The 20,678-nt window shown below is 40.2% G+C and overlaps 1 protein-coding gene and 1 long non-coding RNA gene across 6 annotated transcripts in view; one reads left to right on the top strand and one right to left on the bottom strand.

Moving 5' to 3' along the window:
- The window catches only part of HRH2 (histamine receptor H2), a 224,311-nt gene that overhangs the window by 155,236 nt on the left and 48,397 nt on the right, over positions 1–20,678 (top strand). The gene's annotated exons all lie outside the window — the stretch shown is intronic.
- Positions 12,947–13,904, bottom strand: LOC143960745 (uncharacterized). The gene is made up of 3 exons (XR_013270373.1): positions 13,839–13,904; positions 13,645–13,746; positions 12,947–13,183 (listed from the first exon to the last, which is right to left on the bottom strand). It is a non-coding gene; the product is annotated as an uncharacterized LOC143960745 (long non-coding RNA).

Genomic DNA, 20,678 nt, shown 5'->3' with positions numbered 1-20,678 from the left:
ACTCTTGTTCGACGGACTTGTGTACACATGATCGGAAAATCGGTCAACACACATTTGTTGGCAGAAAATTTTTAGACATGCTAGCCAACATTTGTTGGCAGAAAGTCAGACAGTAATTGTCCGATGGAGCATACACACAGTCGGATTTTCTACCAACAGCCTGACATCCAACATCTCCCGCCGGAAAGTCTGATCATGTGTACGAAACTTTACTCTGAAAGTGTGGTTTCCTCCATCTCAGTATAACCTGTGGGTACAATGAGAGAGTCATCAAGTTGTATGTAATAATCTATACCACTATTTACTAGCCAGCTGCTTTATCGATCTTACTAACAGCACAATGTTTCCCACTATTAAAGCTACTTTACAAGCATTGCATGCACTAGTGGGTAGTACAGTTTTATAATTTACCTCATTTCAAAGCCAAGGGCATTTACCTACTTTATAACATGCGTAATCATAAAAATAATTTTCTCAAATCCTCAACATTCAGAGTCTGGGAACACAATCTAGGATTGAATTATACTCCTGAACAATGGCAAAAAGCTCTTAGTACCACTTATGCTGCTACGAAAAATATAAGCCTTTGGAAGCTCATTCAAAAGATTCTACACCGTTGGTATTTGACGCCATATAGATTTTCAAAATTTTCACCTCACACATCCTCTTCTCTTGGAGACAATGTGGAAATGTGGGCACTCTACACCATATATTGTGGTCCTGTCCATCTGTATCATCCCTTTGGTTAGCAATTTTCTGCTTGATCAATCAGATCAATCAGATCTGTGGCCTCACAATTCCTGTTTCCCCAGGTATAGCTTTATTCTCTTTGGGATTGGCAAGAGTACCGCTCACATTGAGAGGCCCAGTAATTCATATACTGCTGACAACTTGTCTGTCACGGTCAGACATTGGAGAGAACCTCAAATACCAACCATCAATGAGGTGATCCAAACAACCCACACACATGCTACATATGAAATATTATTTGCAGCATATGTTGGCAATTATCAGGTAACTAGTTTATCTTGGAGCCCATGGTGTGATTGGTATGGGTAGACCCAAAGCCCTTAAAATATATCTCAAGTTTAACAGGTTATAGACAATCATAATTACTGTGTGGTTATACTATGCTATATTTTATGTTTTATGTTTAACATCTGCCTCGCATACATCTTCGTTAAAGCTGTAAGAGATGTCAGTACTTTTATTCTTTTATTCCCTTTTACTCTTCACGCGTATTCTTTGTTTATATGTAAACACCTTTTACATGAAATATATCACAAAACAGACAAAACAGACAATAAATTGTCCTTATATTAGCTCTCCTATTCTTCAGACAGTTTTCAAGCCTCATTATCGCCACACGTGTTCATAATTTAAAATGGTCAATGCCAATCTTGCCAGCAGACTTGTGATCCTATTTTGCCAGCATTCTCTAAGAACAAATGTACATGTAGTTTCACCAGATAAAAAAGCTCTCCGAGTTTTATAAATACACCCCTTAGATTCGCCTTTCTTTTAGGACATCTGAATGGATGAAATGTCTTTAAGGTCTTCGTGTTTTAAATGATAATTATTGATTCTTACCCAGAAAATATTTGGTGAACGTTACATCCACTGCTTTATAAATAGGCATGCTGTATATGTGTTTATATTGTATTATTATATTATAATATAATGTTTTGTTTTGTTTTTATCCATAACAAGGAATCATAATTAAAGTTACAGTAAAACCAATCCATATCATATAAAGGACATGGGAAAACATTATATAGCCATAGTACAAGTTGAATGGCTCAGTACACATACGTACTGAGAACTTTTTTTTTTTTTTTGCACCACAACAAAGCACATCTAAACAAGCATGGTTTGATATCATTTAACACTGAAGCCATTTTAACTTGAACTAGTGTTCCAGAAGGCCCCCCTCAAGGGGGCATGTGATATTGAGAGGCATAACTCAATATTTAAAGAGTAGCTCAACTTTTGTTGAAAGAAATATCCTATCTGTATAATCAATGCACATGGTAGGTATTTTAACAAATCTTGTACCAGATTCCTGACTTTTGTTGCTGTGAAGAAATAGCTTTTAATTTTTCCAGACTGATTACATACTCATTTTTAGTGGGAGGGTATGTTTCACTATTAATCAGCAGATGCACTTTCTGTGTTCTAATGAGAAAAGTGTCTACATCTCTTTAGAAGTAAACCATACATCCATATGACTCAGTAGGTGAAAGTACTATAGTACCAGGCAGCTGTGGAAGCACTAGGAGTAGCCAACCAGATTGAAGAATACATACACAGCGCTCAGGACCCCTAGTGGGAATTGTGGTAAATAAAAGTTCTATACCAAATGCTTACTTTACGTATATGGCTTTTTATTTTATGACTTATTTTATGTCTGCATAAATGCACTGTTTTTTGATACCTCAGTGGCAGTTTCTCTATCTATAATTTCTATTATGACTTTGGTAGAGAACTATTATTTACCACAATTCCCACTAGAGGTCCTGAGTGATCTGTATGTGTTCTTTGATCCCTTTAGAAGTAACTAATTCTTAAGCTGAGCACACATGGGCCGAATGTCAGGAGACAATGGGCGATTCAAAAAAAAACAAAACAGCCGACATTCGGCCCATGTATGGCCATATGGATGGGTTCTGTCGTACCAGCATGCTTTTTAATGAAAAAAAAACTAACAAAACCTACATTTTTATTGCAGAAGGTGTCTAAAATCTGACTTTTATGTTAGTGTAGACTTCTGGGAAAATCAATAAATGAATCACACAAGCAGGGCCCAACATTTCTGGGGGGGTCTGTACACCAGAACGTCTCCAGTTCGCCATATACAGTAGTATTAAATTTTACATAAAATGACAGTGCTTCAGATTCAAAAGAATATGTCGTTTTTTAACTAGTTGTCGTCCGCCCACCATCAAATGAATGAGCAGACTTTGCCTCTCAGGACTAACAACATTTTAGCCACTTGTGTGCATATATCCATTCTAGGATTTCTGACGACCTATCAGAGTCTATTTGTGGCTGAACCATGGGGACTGTTTCGTGGGAACCCTTGTGAGGGCTGTCCCGAGCCCAGACAGGGTTCATCGCCTTTTTGATGGACAAGCAACGGCAAGTTTGCTTTCTCATGAAATTTTGATTTTAAAGTACCTTTTGCAAAAATCATTTCCAATTCATTGTCGAATATATTTGTATTCCTTCCTACAATGCCTCTGAGGAAGGGATACATTTCCTGAAGCATGTCAGGCTAAAGGATGAAAACTACGTTTACTGGAATTTGTAATAGCTCACTACGAGCACTATGTTTTGTCTTTTTAACATAAATGTACTGTACAAACCATTGATATGTTTGTCATTACACATATGTTTTTAAAAATATAATTTTTCCAAATAAATTATATTTTATGACATATGATTTCCTTTTCGTTTGCCCATAAAGTCCCATTGTACCAGGGGGTACTTGTGTCCCCTTTCTTTAGGGTCTTTATTTAACAACGTCAAATGACGACGAGGCGGTGCGGCTCTCGTTCTGGGATGCCATCATATGAAGGCATCCCAGAACAGCCGCTTTAGCGTACGTGTTGAGGCGCGATTGAGGGTGCTCGCTTGCAGGGCATGCAGGGCAGTGATTGCTGCCGCACCATGTTGCTAGGACATGGCGCGACCCCAATCTCTTTAAAGAGCCATGTCCGTCCATGTGATCGGCTGTGTCCAATCACAGTCACTCACATGTATACACAGAGATGCCGGTAATCGGCTCTCCTCACCTCACACTGACAAAGTGTGTGGCGAGGAGAGAATATCAGTGGCATCTCCATGCAGGGGGACATCTACACATGTAATCAGGACACTGATCATCACCAATCAGTGCCCACCATTGCCCACCAGTAGCAGCAATCAGTGCCCATCACTGCCCACAAGTGCCACCAATCAGTGCCCATTAGCGATGCCAGTCAGTGCTGGCTATCAGTGCCGCCTTTCAGTGCTGCCCATCAATGCGCAACACTGCTGTTGATCAATGCCCATCAGTGTCGCCCATCAGTGTCACCTATTAATGCCCATCAGTACCGTTTATCCATGCCGCCTATCAGTGCCCACCAGTCCTGCCTATCAGTACCAATCAGTGTTGTCTCATCAGTGCACATCAGCGAAGGAGAAAAAATACTTAGTTATAAAATTTACTGACAGAAACAAAAAAAAGTTAAAAATAAATGTTTTCAAAATTTTTGGTCTTTCTTTGTTTAAAAAAAACAAAAAAAAAACAGCAGTGATGACATACCAATACCACCAAAAGAAAGATCTATTTGTGTGAAGAAAATGATAAAAAAAATAGTTTGGGTACAGTGTAGCACGACCGCACAATTGTCATTTAAAGAGCGACAGCTCTGAAAGCTGAAAAATGACCTGGGCGGGAAGGGGGTGTAAGTGCCCTGTAGGCAAGTGGTTAAAGAACTTAAATTACACCATGGCTTGTGTAGAAATTGTATATGCTATATATTTTTTTTTTTATTTATTATATATTTTTTTCCACAAAAGTTACCTTTTTAGTCATAGTCACTAACAGGCCCTTTTCATCCAGTGTTTTTATGTAAGAGTCCTTGGGGAAAATCTATTATTACCTTTCCAGCACAGCAACAATGTTCCCAATAGTAGCAATTACAACAGAACCTCTGACTCTATGTGCATTACCTAATGACTGCCAGTGCCAACCCTGTATATTTCTATTGTAAGCTGAAGATATTGAAGTGGTTGTGCATGTGCTATTACACATCATTTAAGGTTTTGCTAATACTTTTTATCTTTCCTCTATGAAGCAAGCTGGAAGAGACCACTCATGTGCTCTTGACTAAATTCACTAAAGTCAGAAGGACTTATTTAGATTGGTACATGGCAGCATCAAAATTAAAGGTCAGAATTATGTGCAACACACAAAGCCTTTTTTCTGCCATTCTTCTCCGTCTTTACCAACGGCCGGAAATGCGTGGGTTTAGAGGGTGCTACTTACCTCCAACCTATGTGGATGGATACAAACAGCTTACTCTCCAGCACTGCTGACATACTAGCAAAGAATTAAGTGCCTCTGAAAGCTATTCATTTTGCATTGAAATATCTGATGATCCAAGCTGTAAGTTGTGCCTAGGCTGCTTGAAGTACAATCAGTATCTTTATTATACTGTACAGTGTGTTGTATACAGATTTTTTAACTATGAAGCAGAAAGAGCATTTTTCTATGATCTTTCCTTAATATGCGAAGCAGCAATTTACAGAAACATTTTCAACGTGAGCACTTAGCTTGTGCTGCTTGGATAGACTGTTTACTTAATATAAGCAGTGTATATAAAATGATAAAGCATTCCAGAGATAGAGTGATGATAAAAGAATGAGGATAGGTGAGTTCAAGTGTTAGAGGACAAAGAAGCCACACGTGAAAGCAAACAAAACCCCAACACGTTTAAAGAAGCAAGCCGAAGCAGCAACGTGTTTTCAAACATAAAACATCTTGCTTCCTGATTACAGAGTTTTCATTTAAAGTGTACCTGGTAGGTATAGAACTAACATAAAACCTTATGTTTTAAGTAAAAATGAATCAATAGCAGAACAAAAAAACCTCTGAGTAGAAACTACTTTGGAATGTGACCTCAAGATTAACATGGCTGATAATGGCTAGTCAGAGTTTCCACTTGATAGCATACCTGTAGTTTCAAAGGAACAACTAAAGATTGACTGCTGCTGACGTCTTTTGCTTGTATAGTATACGAAATGATCTTTAAATAACAAGAGGAAAGTCTTCCAGCACCAATTACCAAACAGCATTTTTACACAAAAATATGGTAGCCTAAAATAAATTTAAATATAATTAATGTGCTATAAAAAATGTAAACCCCACAGCAATCAGAGCCCTTGACACAGTGTAAATCGTACCTCAATTTTTGAATGCCACCATATTCCACAATTCTAGCTAAATAGCAATTGCTTTGATTCAGGGAGCATTATTAGGTGCAACAAACTGTCCATGATCTGCTAATTGATGTACTGGTATACAGTACATTTGTAATGATGTGGAAAGATGTGGGTGGTCATGTAGTCGGTGCCTAAATGGGCTCCTGAAGAAAGTGTCCAAAGAATTTTCTGTGCTGGTCAGCTTAAGCTACCATTTGAGGCTGGCAGTTGTTAGCAACAGGGATTTCTTGGGTAAGACACACATTATTTTTTGTTCCTGGGTCTCAGATTAAAGTGGTTTTAAAGGTTGAAGATTTTTCCTCTGCATTAAAGTAAAAAAACCTTCTATTGTCAGCCCTCCATACTTACTTGAGCCTGATCTTGATCCAACATTGTAACCAAAACCATTTCCCCGTCTCTCTCTCTCTCCTTCCTCACTGGTCTCAGTGAGAGCAGTGGAGCCATTGACATCTCAATTCCAGTGACAGAGGGCAGTGGGCAGTGCTGAGTCTCAACAGACACACAGAATGTGGTTCAGGGTCAAGCCCTCATAAGTGCCACTATAGGAAGTGGCTTCATACAGTGACACACGGTGAGAGGAGGAGGATCCTAGAGCACTGTCTGGGGACCCCAGAAGAAGAGGACTGGGGCTCCTCTGTATTAAACCACTGCATAGAGCAGGTAGATATGACATTATTAAAAAATAAAAATGTTAATTTTACAATCACTTTAATTCATTGGTTAGTCTATAGCTTAAATATACTCCAGGCAGCTATAATATACACAAATTGATGAAGCACTGCATTAATACATAAAAAAGGCAATACGTAAAAATCATTTTATAAATGTATGCACAGTCAGTACTTGAATTTGACTTTGTATGAAACTTTTGAAGTGTCTGCAGAGCTGGACTTAGATGAAAAGAGGGAGAATTAGTATAAGGAGACAGTAAGTTGTGTTGCAGTGGTTGTGTGATAACAAGGGACATGATTATAGGAGGAGAGAGTGGAATGCTATAGAGACGAGCTCATCAATCTACTTCTTCACCTTTCACTGCCCGATCACAAGATGAGTGAGGAAAAGACTCGAACAAAAGAAAAATTAGGTTTCTGCCCTTCCAGACAGGGCTGTGCTGTTTGGCAGAGCCGTGTAACTCTCTAGATTAGACAGACAGAAATTCAAATAGCATAGTACTAATGAATGACAATTGTAATAAATGGCTGCCATCAATAGTCTATTATAAGAAAACTTCAAAGGTTTTGGGTCAATACATTTTTTTTTTTCAAGTTACAGGTACATACTTTCATACCAATGTTTTCATTCTATACGTTATAAAATATATTTTTCTTACATTAAGGAACACTGTATGACGTATTCCAGTACACTGGATTATGCTGCTGTCTTAGCCCTTGTACACACGGTCGGAGAATCTGTCGGAATGCGTCTTATCGGACCGTGTCGTCAGATAATCCGACTGTGTGTGGTATGCATCGGACTGATTCCGTCCGAATCTCCGTCCGACCCAATTTTCCAACATGTTGGAAATATTTCCCGACCAACTGGGCCGGACGGACCTAATCCGATCATGTGTAGAGCATTTTCATCGGACCAAGTGCCACGCATGCTAACATTCAAATTCCGACACAGAAGCGCTCGTTCAGGTAAAACTACTGCTCGTAAGCGATATAGCACATTCGTCACGCTGCAATGTTAAAAAATCATTCATCAAGCGCATTCTCTTGTTCTTTACAATACTGCAAGAACCAACTTCTTTTGATGCTCATAGTCACACACACTTCTCCCGAACGGATTTCATTACTCTTTTTTAACCATTTCAGCAATACAATTAAGTCACATCTACACAATGTTTGTTTGTTTTGTTTTTTTTGGATGTTTTTTTTTTGGGGGGGGGGGGATTCCCTAAAAATCTCCTTTAAAGACACTGCTCATTTCTCCTTTTTTTTTACTTTTTATTTTTGGGTGTAAACTTACAACAACAACAGTATTGTATTTTTTAGATTTTCTTTTTTGGTTGTTTAGTGTTGGTACCCCTTGTTCTTTATTTCACTTTGTATTTTGGAAATGTACCTGCCTGCTCACAAATAAACTCTACTTTTTGAAGGAAAACACATTACACAAGTATTTCATCAAACAAAAATAAAATTTATTTTGTTTGCTCGAAAATAAAAATAGGAACGCAGCACTGGAGAAACTTCTTAACTTTGGTGCAGCCTTTGGCCCCCAGGGCAGACATGACTAAATGAGATATAAAAAAATTGGTGGCCTGAGGAGTACATATCTCAGGGAGAGAAGTCTGCTCCTGAAGTCCTAGAGAGCAGGAAATTCAGATGCCATTTCTGTCCCCAGGATGGTGATCTTCAAGAGGCTGCATCTTCTGGCACACCAGACTCAACCCAGGCCATCACTCTCTGGTCTTCCTTTGTGACTTCCCACCAGGCATCCTTCCAGGCTGTGGCTGGGCTCCTGTAGCTGGGGCAGGAGGAGAAGGAGGGCGTTGGTGGACCTCCTGGCTGCCACTTGCCACAGCCTCCCCCCGACTGAGGTCATCCTGTGTATGAAAAGGGGACATAGTTTTCGTTTTTTGATCATCAATCACAACATTTTGTGCTCCTGGCTTTTGCTATTTGACTGTTACCAAATAGAACAGACTATCATTCTGACACCAGCATTTTTCTTTCCCGTATCCCTAACATTTTTGGTCACTACTGTCTATTGAGATGTAAACCACTTTGAGAAATCTCAACTTACTGATCAATAAGAACATCTAGTTAACATCATTAAATGTAACACAAGAAATATGTTCAACAATGCAATACCCGTCTCAAGCTGGGCCCCACCACATGGTGCTGCCTGGAAGGCCCAGGTTGGACATCAGAAGTCTCAGCTGGGGGTGAAGGATGCCTTGGAGGAAGCCTGGAGAGTGGTGGCCTGAGTGGTCTACCAGAAAATGCAGCCTGTCAAAGTGCACCATCCGGGGGTAATAAACAGCATCTGGATCTCCTGCTCTCAAGGACTCCAGGTGCTTCTTTCTCTCCCTGAAATATGTAAGCTTTATGGCCACAATTTTGCGATTCAGATATGTCATGTCTGCCGTGGGGACCCTGATCTGCACCAAAGCAAGCAGTTTCTCCAGTGCTGCGTTCCTCTTTGATCTGCCATAATAAAACTTGTTGTGGAACTGCCACAGGCAGGGCATCTCCATGTAGAGCTTGAGGAATAGCCCCATAAAGTTGGCATTGTTGAATGGGTCCATTTTGTCTGCAAGACACAACACAAGACAAACCCTCAAATACTAATAATGCAATTAAAATCCCTCATAATCTTGTCCCAACAGCGGCCTAGATACAAGCAGTCTAGTCTAGTGAAGCACAAAGTTAAAAATGTTACCTTCGTTTCGACGTTCGCCGCGTCCGTGACTCACACTCTCCTCCCAGATCGTACGGACGATACACATTTGTGGCATTTTATATACAGTGCGCATGCGTGAAACTCCGCCCGCCCCTGACGTTCTTTCCAGACTATTCCCCGCCCCTTTCGCTTCCTGCGCAGTGGGGAGAGCACATGGCGGAGAGAACGCAGGTGCGCAATAATAGTTCCACTAACGAGGAGGAGTGTGAGGAAAGCCCGGAGCCTGAAACGTCCCGATCCAGGAAGACAAGATTTAAGGCCTCAAATATGTATTTTGGAGAGATGTTGGAGATGGTCGACATATTGAACAGGACCGACTATGATGGGAAGTATGGACCTTACCCAAACCCAAATATCAGAAAGGCCAAGATCATGAATAAAGTTGTGAAGAGTCTTCTGAAGAATTTTGGGGTACGCCGATCCAAGGATCAACTGAGAAAACGCTGGTCAGACCTGAAACTGAGGGAGCACGAGCAGTACCTAAGGATCAAGCGTGTTCTTAAAAAAAGTAAGTAGTTGTCGTGTGTTCATATGATTATTCTTGCTTGCATACATGCTCCATGTGCTTTGATTTCATGTTGTGCATTTTAAAATGGCCACTTTCAAGGTCATGGTTTCTTTCGTTCGTATGAAACATCGTTCTGCAGGGAAGTATTCCAGCTTAACAAAGTGTCCCCAATAATGTTCTCACCTTGTAACTCGGCCCAAAAACACAATTGTACAACACTTCCAAGCAATGTTTCATATTCCTATTTATGCCCTCTGTGTGCTAATTAATCTTTGTTTACATTCTCATAGGGGAGAGAAGACTGGGCAAGTATGAGGACACCAGGGACCATGAGGACATCAGGGACCACACCCCTCCCAAAGAAGGGCAACTTCCAAAAGAAGAAACAGAGGAGCAGGAGCAGGAGCAGGAGGAGGAGGAGGAAGAAGGAGAGATTGTGGAGGTTGGCCAAATTGTCACCACAACAGGTGAGTGTCGGAGAACACAGCTTCCGGTAAGCTCATCAATGTATATCACCATATTTGGATTACATGGTGTGTTTGTTTTTTTTCTTTCTAGGTGATGTGGAGGAAGATTCCCATTTTACCAGTGAAAGTGCCCAGATCTTGATCGGGGAGATAATGGGGTGCAATAGGGATTTGAAAATTGTACAACAAAACATCAATGATGTTAAAAATAAAATGAAGAACATCATTGATGTTTTGGGGAGAGTGTGAAAACGAAAAAACTAGATAGGGTTTTATTTTTGCTTTTTTAAAAAAAAATGTTGCATTTTGCATAATTCCAAATTTGGAAGATGCACAGAGTGTGTAAACATGCGCTATCTCCCATCATGGGGGATCAATGTACGTGTTTTGTGTAAAGTGTCTGAGATGAAGGGGTTGCAGCCCCAAAGCATGTACATTGATCTCCCATGATGGGAGATAGCACATGTTGACACACTGTGTGCATCTTCCAAATTTGTATTTTTCAGGGCTCACACCCCATGTGATGAAGGCAATATCAGCCCAGTTTGTACATACTCATGTCTGATATTGTCTTCACTTTTCCAAGTTGAACTTTGTAAGTTCCTGTGTTCTGTATTTTACGGTTTGATACATGCCTGTTTACACAAAAAAACAAGTAAAAAATAAATATGATTAAACTCGGTTTTGGATACCCAAAATCTCTTGGTTTGTTGTAAAAACCTTTACTAAACGCACATATGAATGTGCTTGTATTAAAAAGTTGAATTCTCAACAATGTGTGGCTTCCTTTTTCATTGGGCTTAAAATGTATTTGTAGTGAAATTTGAGTTTGTGCTGAGAAGAAGTGTGATTTACTAAAGGCAACTCCACTTTGCACTCCAAGTGCAGTTTCAGGTGTACTTTTGCAGTGCACTTGTAGTGCATAGTGGATGTGCCTTTAGTAAAAAGCACCCAGAGTGAGGTGTAAATTTGGACAATCATGCCATTTTCCTGCCAGGGTGCTGAAAATGAGCATGATTTAGATCAGTAATGCACTACACATTAGTTAACAAAAAGAAGGTGTGTGTGTGTAGCAGACCCACAACATAATAAGATTATCTGAAGAAGAGACTGTCCCCTCATCTCGCTCTGAACTTGGGTTTGCACTGTTGCTGAAAAAGGCACAACTTTAAAAAAAATGGCAAAGTGGGAGGCCACAGTCTGCCATTCCTGTTGCGTTGAAGGACACTGTGTAGTGACAGAAGAAAAAAAATCAACATTGCATGCAGATTAGACACTCACATTTTATGACAAAATTAGTATAACATTTTTTTAACTGAGTATTTAAAGCCTAAAGTATAAGGTCCCCTTATGAGAGTCCTAACCCCCCCCCCCCCATCCCCCCCATCTGATGGGCCCTTGATAAAAAATTAGGGGGGATGTTTAGGAGAGGTAACCCTCTCTACTTGATTGAGAGCTGAATGCCTAAATAATGTGTGATACTTTGTGAAGCCCCTCCTTAGTTACACTATTGCCAGCCCACCGGACAGGTAAGAAGTGTCAGAATAACAAAATGGAAGCACATTTTAACATTCTGCTATTACATAGCAAGAAAATTAATGTGTTAAAAAAATCAAAATAGCATTTGAAAGTATTGACGCAGGCCCTTACACTACATGCTTTGGTGAATTGTTCCATAAATGTTATCATGAAAAAGGTATTTAGAGTGTGTATTGGGTTGGGTCAAGTCATCAGATAGAAGATTGCTATCAGCTGAGCTAGCAGTTGGGGAGAGGGGGGTTCCTAATGAGTTTGGCACAACTACAAAAAACAATAAAAAGGTTACTTTGCATGAATTGAAGCACACACATCACATTTGTAGAGATTTTAGGAGGTGTTTAGGGGAAAGCAATACTATGGAGCTGACAAAAGACATTGTCAAGTGACTAGACTATAGTTTTAGGGGCCAAGAAGAGCATGGTGGGGAAGTTAGTGAGGCAAATCCGCATTAGGACAAAGGGGCAGAGCATATGAATTAGAGCATATTGCAATGATGGTAATTAGGGAATGAGGAAAGAAATGCAAGACATAATAAAAAAAGAAGAGTTCCCCTTGGGGTTTTCAGGCAGCAACAAGAAGCAGAGATAAATCCGTAAAAAGTTATATTTATTTTATTGATTCAACGGCTTATTTGCCATCATAGATTTAAAAATACAGGCTCTGGTATATAATATTATAGCATATCAGTGGATAAACAGTATATGCAACATTTAATACAAAATAGGTTACAGGAACAATTTACAAGTACAGCACTTGTTCAAAAGTTGCAAAATAGCACCCGGGCTGCCCCAATGCATTTCGACCTTCAGGGAGTCAGGGTCTTCTTCAGGGGGTAAAAAGCAACAAAGCCCTGGCGAAAGGAGTAGTTATATTGTATATTCTGCAGGTAATCAAAGAAAAAAAGACTTTCAATATAATAGGTTTTAACCGAAAAATGTATATAATATCAAAACTTATTTCGATAATATTTACCAGTTCCACCGAACCAATGCTTTTCAACCAGAGACTTCTGATAAAATCTGAAAAACGGAACAGTGCCTTCCCTCAAAGGGTCATCCTGGATCCGCTGCCCCACTATTTTGACCCACCTCAACCACCCACCAAGATGGACACAGGGGGGGAGGGGGGACAAAAGAAGGGGAGAAAAAAGGCGGAACACGACTTCATGGGGGCATCAAACGCTAGCTTACAAGAATTGACAGTGTCTGGAGTTTCCCCAGGGTGATCAGAGGAACAGAGGAGGAGGTTCTTGGCACACCCAAGGTGGCCACACCTAAAAATAATGAAATACAATATGATATGATATGGAGCAAATACATCACAAAAAATGTATATTATAACTAGTTGTTTGACTGGAGTATTGCGTATATTGTGTTAATCTACAAAAGCATAGATAAATGGGAATAGTGAAATGAGAGGGAATGCCACTTTGTTTCCCAAGTAATGTTTAAACAAATAATAAACAGGTGTGATATTCCATATTGTGACAATCGGTATTATGCTGAATAATGTGAATGTAGTTCAAAAATGACAATAATAATAATAATAATAATAAACTAGTGATGCAAATAAATCAAAAATGTGTGACTGTGTAAAAGAAAAGAAATAAAAAACCCCCATAAATGTGTGTATGGAATCAAGGACCCCATAAACATGTGGTGATGCCTAAAAAAGTGATAGTATGAATGGTGATAAAAAATATATTAAAAGCGTCAGTGAATAATAATGTATTACCTGTGTATTGTGTCTGCCGCACTTATATTGTAGTCTGCAGATAAGTAAATAGCCCCTTAAAACGAATAGCGAAAAGCCCCCAGTGCCTCAACGGCCCTAAAGCTAAATCAAAAGTGATAAAGTTATCAAACTTCATATTGTATCAATAAAAAGATGCAGCGAAAAGAGATATCTCTCTTCAGCATACTCCATACCTGTTTCAATGATCTGTTTGAGTGGTGTTCCAGGACTCAAATGAAAAGGTCCTGGCTAATACACCTTATTTATAGCACTTACTTGTTTGTTAGATTAGATACAGGTGGGATTCTCCTCCTATTTATGGGTGTGTCAGCTCTCCACCCATCTGCTGCTCTCAACCATCAGAGCCATATTTATGGCTCCTGTCAATTCCTCGGCGTTCCGGAAGGCACATAATGCCCCGGAATTCCCGTCGCCTCCGATGCAACCCGCGTGACGTCGCGATGATACGCGCGTGCCTGCGCAGTGCAGAACCCCCCATAGGACCCGGGGAGAGCCCGCGCAGGCGCACTGCGCAGACCGCGACATCCGGCGGCGATCACGGAATGCCGCCAGCACGGGGATTACCACCCCCAGCCCAACCTAGCCTAGGAAGATCGGGGACGGGAAGCAATAAAAAAGTGCTCCAACGTCCCCTCCCCGTGCCGGGAAGCCAGCGAAACCCCCGACATGGTCCAACCCCAATCAGAATGAAAATGGTGGGAGGGGCAAGAATTGTCCCCACCCACCATGTATGGGATGCTGGCAGACCAATTGTCGTTGAACAGTTGAAATGCTTGCCTATGATTGGTGGTATCAGGCAGCAACGGTCCTGGCACGAGTTGCTGCCTATAAGGGTAGAGAAAAGTGCGTTACAAGTGGCAGTTACCAGGACAAGAAGAGAAGAAGACGTTGCTCTCCGGTGCTAGCGTTATGGAGTCGTTGCTGCGGCAAGTGCTTGAGCGGGCTGGCACTGAGGATGGCGAGCAATGGTTACGGTCTTGTTTGGCTGTACCTAGAAGCGATTCCCCGGTTTTCTGCCATCTTCTGCCATCTTCCTAACCTGACCTGATGTTCCGCCGCCTGTGACTTCCTTTTCCTCCCGATGGGCTCCTCCTATTGACCCCGTGATGCAAGGTTCGTCATTCGGAGATTTCCGCGCTGAATCGGCGTATTCTCCGATCTCGGAAGACGGCGCATGCGCAGTGGATCCGGCTATTAGAAAAAAGAGAACAAGAAGACTGCCGCGAAGATTTGAATCTTCTGACATACAGATTCGTTCGGAAACAGGTACAGATGCTGTTTCTTTGAAAAAGAAGAAAAAAATGAAACATTTAAATAGCAATATGCTGGACAAAGGTGTTTCAGGGACTAGCAACTCTGTGATGGCACATAATCCTATTATGGCTACTGCAGTTGATGTTGTTAAGGATGTTGCTATGGTTACTATTCCACATCACTCTGCTACAGCTGCTGAACAGGCTGTCCCTTTGGATGTTGTCCGTGCTGCTGGCACTGCTATAGATCATACCCCTGCTACTGTATCGAGAGGTGAGTCTTTGGATGCCTCTGTTCTACGTGAATTTGTTTTTAATATGTCAGCTTTATTTAACAAATTTTTAAATGACCCGGCTTCTTCTGCGTCTGACGATCAGTCTCATTTGGCTTCAGTGTGGAAGGATAATGTGCATGCGGTTAAAGATGCTACTGTATTACATAATGTCAATTTGTCGTCTGTTGATTTGTCTGTGTCTCCTTCCAATGTTCCTGTATGTTCGGTTCCTGAACCGTATTTAAAAGAGGTGCTTTCTTGTGAGCTGTCACCGTTGGATTTTCATTTACCTATGGCTCTTAAAGAAAAAATATGGAGATGTGAATATATTGATTTAATGACGCTTTTGCCGTCCTTTAAAGATCATCGTTCTGATAAAAGAGAATTTGACAAATTGGATGTTGAGAGACATCGGTCAAGCCCTCGCAATTTTCAAAACTGGTTGCAAGCTTTTTGTATATATGCAAGTGTAAGGGGTGAAAGACGTTCAGATTTGTGCTGCGGTATGTTCCAGCACGTTGACATTATTTTGGAGGCCTATAAAAAATTTTCCGGGTTTGTCTTGTTTTTTTTATGACAAAGCATTTAGACAAAAACTTTCTATTCATACCTCTTTGAAATGGGGTATGAAGGATGTGGGTCTTTGGCTTAATCTTTTGTTACCCCATAAACCTGCGGATAAACCTTTGCTACCTGTAATTGGACCTTTTCGTAAAGGTTTATGTTTTAATTTTAATGAAGGTCATTGTAAATGGCTCCAAAATTGTAAATACAAGCATGAATGTGCTCATTGTGCTGGTTTACACCCTGCGGTCCGTTGTTTCAAGAAACAAGTTCATAATGCACCTTCCTATGTGAAGGATTCCTTTCTTAAAAGCGGTAATGCCGGTGATTTTGGAAAGAATGCTCCCGTGGCTGCTTCGGTATCCAGATCGCAAGAAGGTGGACATTTTGCTTGATGGTTTTAGTTTGGGCTTCCTTTTGCCTGTTTTTTTCTGGGGAAGGTTGTACTATTCATAGGAATTTAGCATCTGTTTCTACTTATGGGGAGATTGTTCGGAACAAGATTTATAAAGAAATTGCGGCCGGGAGGGTTTCTGGTCCATTTTCAACTCCTCCGTTTATTAATTTTAGAATTTCTCCGTTGGGAATTATTCCTAAAAAAGAGAAAGGTACTTTTTGACTTATTCATCATTTATCTTACCCTGAGGGTATGTCATTAAATGATGATATTGACCCTGAATTGTGTGCGGTATCTTATTCTTCTTTTGATGATGCTTTGATCTTGATCACGTAGTGTTGGTCAATCAGCTTTGTTGGCGAAAGCTGATATAAAGTCAGCTTTTAGGCTTCTGCCTATTCGTCCTGCTGCCTTTAATTCTCTTAGTTTTGTGTTTGATGATTTGTTCTTTTTTGATAAATGTTTACCTATGGGCTGTTCAATTTCTTGTTTTTATTTTGAACTTTTTTCTTCTTTTTTAGACTGGGTACTTCGTTTCAGCTCTCATTCTAGTAATTGCTTGCATTACCTTGATGAATTTTTGTTTGTAGGGAGTGCGAATAGTTCTGATTGCCTGAATCTTTTTAATCAATTCCGATTTATTTGTGACCTTTTTGGAGTACCGTTGGCTGATGAAAAATCGGTGCTGCCTTGTACGTGTTTGGAATTTTTGGGTGTTCAAATAGATACGGTACGTATGGAGTTCCGACTTCCTCTGGACAAAATTCTTAAAACTAGATTTTTGTTAGATTTTATTTTGTCTAAGCGGAAAGTACAGTTAAAGACTATTCAATCTTTATTAGGTTTGTTGGCCTTTTCTGCTAGGGTTATTCCTGTAAGGAGGGTTTTCTCTAGACGACTTTATCGGGCTATTTCTGGTGTTTCCTCGCCAAAACACTATATTCGAATAACTCATGATATTTGGGAGGATTTGTTAGTTTGGCAAGAGTTCCTGGTTTCTTTTACTGGATATTCCCTTTGGCAATCGTCATTTTGTGAGGCCTCTGCACTCAATCTTTATACTGATGCATCGGGTGGTGTTGGATATGGTGCCTTTTGGTGTGGTAAGTGGTCGGCTGAAAAGTGGCACCCTTCTTGGTCTGAGCAAGGTTTTCTTAAGAATATCGTTCTTCTTGAGCTTTTTCCTGTTGTCGTTGCTTTGGAATTGTGGGGCTCTCATTTTCGGGACAAACGCATACTTTTGCATTCTGATAATAAAGGGGTTGTTTTTAATTGTTTAGTATCTAAATCTTTACCTGTTATTTCTCTTTTACGTTGTTTAGTTTTGCAATGTCTACGATTTAATATTTGGTTGAAAGCAAAATACAGTGGTGTGAAAAAGTGTTTGCCCCCTTCCTCATTTCCTGTTCCTTTGCATGTTTGTCACACTTAAGTGTTTCGGAACATCAAACCAATTTAAACAATAGTCAAGGACAACACAAGTAAACACAAAATGCAATTTGTAAATGAAGGTGTTTATTATTAAAGGTGAAAAAAAATCCAAACCATCATGGCCCTGTGTGAAAAAGTGATTGCCCCCTAAACCTAATAACTGGTTGGGCCACCCTTAGCAGCAACAACTGCAACCAAGCGTTTGCGATAACGTGCAATGAGGCTTTTACAGCGTCCTGGAGGAATTTTGGCCCACTCATCTTTGCAGAATTGTCCTAATTCAGTTACATTAGAGGGTTTTCGAGCATGAACGGCCTTTTTAAGGTCATACCACAACATCTCAATAGGATTCAGGTCAGGACTTTGGCTAGGCCACTCCAAAGTCTTCATTTTGTTTTTCTTCAGCCATTAGGTGGTGGACTTGCTGGTGTGTTTAGGATCATTGTCCTGCTGCAGAACCCAAGTTTGTTTCAGCTTGAGTACACGAACAGATGGTCGGACATTCTCCTTCAGGATCTCTTGGTAGACAGCAGAATTCATAGTTCCTTTTATCACGGCAAGTCTTCCAGGTCCTGAAGCAGAAAAACAGCCCCAGACCATCACACTACCACCACCATATTTTACTGTTGGTATAATGTTCTTTTTATGAAATGCAGTGTTCCTTCTACGCCAGATATACTTGGACACACACCTTCCAAAGAGTTCCAGTTTTGTCTCATCGGTCCACAGAATGTTGTCCCAAAAGTCTTGGGGATCATCAAGATGTGTTGTGGAGAAATTGAGATGAGCTTTGATGTTCTTTTTGCTCAGCAGTGGTTTTCTCCTTGGAACTCTGCCATGCAGGCCATTTTTGCCCAGTCTTTTCCTGATGGTGGAGGCATGAACGCTGACCTTAACTGAGGCAAGTGAGGCCTGCAGTTCCTTGGACGTTGTTGTGGGGTCTTTTGTGACCTCTTGGATGAGTCGTCGCTGCGCTCTTGGGGTAATTTTGGGCGGCCGGCCACTCCTGGGAAGGTTCACCACTGTTCCATGTCTTCGCCATTTGTGGATAATGGCTCTCACTGTGGTTCGCTGGATTCCCAAAGCTTTGGAAATGGCTTTATAACCCTTTCCAGACTGATAGATCTCAATTACTTTCTTTCTCAATTGTTCCTGAATTTCTTTGGGTCTCGGCATGATGTGTAGCTTTTAAGGATCTTCTGGTGGACCTTACTGTGTCAAGCAGCTCCTATTTAAGTGATGCCTTGATTGTGAACAGGTGTGTCAATAATCAGGCCTGGGTGTGGCTAGAAAAATTGAACTCAGGTGTGGACAACCACAGTTATAGTATGTTTTAACAAGGGGGGCAATCACTTTTTCACACAGGGTCATGATGGTTTGGATTTTTTTTCACCTTTAATAATAAACACCTTAATTTACAAATTGCATTTTGTGTTTACTTGTGTTGTCCTTGACTATTGTTTAAATTGGTTTGATGTTCCGAAACACTTAAGTGTGACAAACATGCAAAGGAACAGGAAATGAGGAAGGGGGCAAACACTTTTTCACACCACTGTATGTGCGTGGTGTTCACAATGTTGTGGCTGATGCTTTATCTCGCCTACAGATCGGCAAATTTTGAGAGTTGGTTCCGGATGCAGAGGCGATTGGGGAACCTTGTCCTCCTCCTTTGTGGACGTTGGTCTGATGCAAGTACAATCTGCTATTAAACAATTTTTGGCCCCTTCCACGTGGGCATGTTACGAAGCCGCGTGGGGGTTTTGGTGTTCTTTTTTGTCCCTTTATGGTCTTGATTGTGCTTATATTTCAGAGGGTTTAGTTTTAGCTTTTGTTAATTCTTTAATGTTAAAAAATTACTCATATTCTTATATTGTTAAGACTCTAGCTGGTGTCTCCTTTTTTCGTAAATTAAATGGGGGTTCTTCATGCACTTCATATTTTTCTGTTCAATTGGCTCTTAAAGGGTATCGTAAACGATTTAAGGTTCCTGATAGAAGATTGCCTATATTTGTTGATGTTTTGGGTAAGCTTTGCGCTGCCACTGACATAGTGTGTTCTTCTTCTTTCAAAGCTTTATTGTTTAAAGTGTCTTTTTGTTTGTGTTTTTATGGAGCTTTGAGAATATCTGAGCTTCTTCCTCTGAATAAGTCTTCTAGTTTAGGCATGGCAATGTCTTCGGTTCACCTTGATGCTGGGGTTCTCCGTTTATTTTTGACCAAGAGTAAATCTGATCAATTGGGTCGTGGTCATTGGATCACTATTCGCTGTCATGTGATTGTAGAGATTTGTGCAGTTTCTCTAACATTTTCTTATTTGACCTTGAGGCCCTCTTTTAACAAGCAGTTTTTGATCCATTCCGATGGTTCCCCATTGACTAATTTTCAATTTAATGCTGTTCTCAAACGATGTTTGGTTTATCTGAAATTGGATCATCTGGCCTTTTCTTCCCATTCCTTTCGTATTGGTGCAGCTACTGCTGCGGCTAAATTAGGTCTTTCTGCCGGTGATATTAAATGTATTGGTAGATGGCGATCTCAATGTTTTCGTAATTATGTTCGTCTTAATAATTCTGTTTAACCTCCCTGGCGGTACGATTATTTCGGATTTTAGGTGCTAAAAGCGGTACCATTATTTTGCATGAAAATTTGGCGTTTTATATTGTAGTCCTGCAATTCTTAGGAATAACTCACTTAAATCTGTCCAAACCAGAGTCTAGCAGACATCCCGGGTATAATAAAGTTTGAAAAATAAAATCATAAATTATAATATAATAAATAATTATAAATAATTGTACCAAATAATAATATAACAATAATAAAAATTATTCAATAATGTAATCAAATCAAAAACACTGAAATTTGCTCAGTTGCAGAATTGTCACTGTCATTACTTTTCAGTATTTGATGACGGATCTCCCCACAAATCGCTATCGCTCAATTCTGCGAGTGATTCTAATTTATTATCGCTGTTTTCTAGCTGGTCTAAAACCATTTTTGATGTAAAAGGACAGTTTTGGTTGCTATGGACAATCTCCAGTTTCCAGGCATAAAGAACAGGTTTTATTACATAAAACTGCATGCAGGACACTGGGCA

Source organism: Lithobates pipiens, unplaced genomic scaffold, assembly GCF_037356315.1.
Source record: "Lithobates pipiens isolate NorthernLeopardFrog02 unplaced genomic scaffold, aLitPip1_a1.2 Scaffold_8, whole genome shotgun sequence".
In the NCBI taxonomy this organism is placed as follows: domain Eukaryota; kingdom Metazoa; phylum Chordata; class Amphibia; order Anura; family Ranidae; genus Lithobates; species Lithobates pipiens.
Note: the sequence above shows the minus strand (reverse complement) of the source record. Positions and strands in the feature narration are given on the sequence as shown.